Source organism: Homarus americanus, unplaced genomic scaffold, assembly GCF_018991925.1.
Source record: "Homarus americanus isolate GMGI-L3 unplaced genomic scaffold, GMGI_Hamer_2.0 scaffold30899, whole genome shotgun sequence".
Lineage (NCBI taxonomy): Eukaryota > Metazoa > Arthropoda > Malacostraca > Decapoda > Nephropidae > Homarus > Homarus americanus.
The window spans coordinates 1-1991 of NW_024731481.1; the positions used below are offsets into that span (position 1 = coordinate 1).

Genomic DNA, 1991 nt, shown 5'->3' on the forward strand with positions numbered 1-1991 from the left:
TTTACTGTTAGTGTAATTGTCAATATAAGTCAGGGTAGAGTCGGCAGCGAGAGTGAGGTATCATTGGCGTCTGCCCTAGAGATGTTGACCGTGGCTGAAGTCACCCTCTTTTTACATATGAAAATCAGAGAATCTGATGTTCATGGTGTAATTGTTGTAAGGATGTTAATTATGAAATTAATTAACCTGAAGGGAACTGTCAGACCAAGTATCTTTCAGAATCTACTGGGTGTAATCGACAGCTCAGGCAGAGCTGTTGGGTGAGTGGAACTCGAAGCTGATCGAGGGAGGAGTAGTGCGGGGCACTGACGCTCTCAGGCATCAGTCCAGCGTCTGAAACTCCTCCACGCACAGGTAATGTCCAGCTCCGTGTTATAGTTTGAATATGCAAGTGATACAGTAACGTAACTGACGTGTATTAAGTGAAGTAATCTCACGCCATTAGCGTCCTTTTGAAACGTTGACGTTCATGTCGACAAACTCGGCCCAGTGTCTGAAACTCCTCCACCCACAGGTTCCTCTTGGCCAAGAGCCTTGTAGATTGGGACGACCTCCACACTAATTTGGGAGATGGATGAAGGCCAGTGAACTCGGGTAAATTCGTGAACACGAGCGTCAGGAACTAACCACCTCCTCTGGGATCCAGTCAACTGGTCAGCCGTTCAATGTCCAGTTTGTTGATATCACAGGCAGAGCAAACAGTGCCAGCCCCCTTCATTGTTATGGGTGAGTCCACTACTCAGTAGGGGTATATGGTGGCTGTGTTATTCCTCTGAATACACCTGTATGTATTCACCTGAATTGTCTGAGTGTTTGGAGTCGGCAAGAGTAGGTTGACCATCAGTTTGTGTGTGGGCAAAGGTACCATAGTGGTGAAGAGAAGCTACTAATTCTGGTGATGTTAAAGTATTAGTGTTGGTGCTGTAACTGGCATCATTGCCACTTGTAATAGTGCTCAAAGGTGCTATGTAAGAGTATTGTGTGTGTTCTTGTACATGTAAGTGGAAAATGTACCTAAGTTTAACAGTACCAAATAAGTAAAGCCAGGGAGTTGACCCCCATCATTCTCTCCCATTGCTTGATATCAGAATTACAGTGTACCCATGTCATAACCCCCGAGCCACAATACCAAAGATCAGAGGTTATGGAGTAATTATATGAAATGAAATAACTAGACAAAACTAATGGAGAAAATAAATGAAGTAAGAAATTAAGAGGAAACCAGGTTGAGTTTAAAAGTTATCTTATAAATGGTTTCAGCGACTGGATTGTAATTTAAAATGGTACCCAGTTGGGAGGAAGGAATGAGCTAATGTAGGTGTTTTTAACTGTGATTTGTAATAACCATTTCTCTGTGCTGGTATCTAATAAACATTTAACGGTAACTGAGTATTTCAGATTGCTAATAATTTTGTTCCATATTCTTCCAAGGTACAGTACATTGCACAGTATATGTAATTCTGTACTAATTAATTAGGGATATAATTATTTCAGTAGGTTATGTGTGTGTTTATGTGCTGCCTTTATTGATATATACATTATATATTCTGTTACTTCTTACCAAAGTTAGAATGTGTTTAGGCCTGTGTAATCACGAATGTGTTAGGCACATGGTACATAACAATAAACGACTGGAGTAAGACTTGGCATGTGGCTTCTCATTCTCCCATTAAATCGTGTAAGATGGCGACGAGGATGGGATTCACAGTGTTGAAGTCCTTGGAGAGGATAGTGACCACTGAAGGGAAGGCCTGCGTCAGTGGATACATTGGAAGAGTGGGGGAGTATGATGCAAACAAGGAGAACTTCACATCATATTGTGAGAAAATCGACTACTTCTTCCTGGGCCAATGAGTTAATGGCCCTTGAAATGAAAAGGAAAGCAATCTTTTTGACAGAAGTAGGAGCTAATGTTTATTCTACTCTGCTCCACACAAACCAAAAGACTCCTCACTGATTCAGATTGCCAAGATTCTGATGCAACATTTTGA

The 1991-nt window shown here is 41.5% G+C and overlaps 1 long non-coding RNA gene across 1 annotated transcript; it reads left to right on the forward strand.

Moving 5' to 3' along the window:
* The first annotated feature begins 11 nt into the window (after positions 1-11).
* On the forward strand, positions 12-1647 carry LOC121867618. The gene is made up of 2 exons (XR_006089203.1): positions 12-354; positions 515-1647. It is a non-coding gene; the product is annotated as an uncharacterized LOC121867618 (long non-coding RNA).
* The last annotated feature ends 344 nt before the right edge of the window (positions 1648-1991 follow it).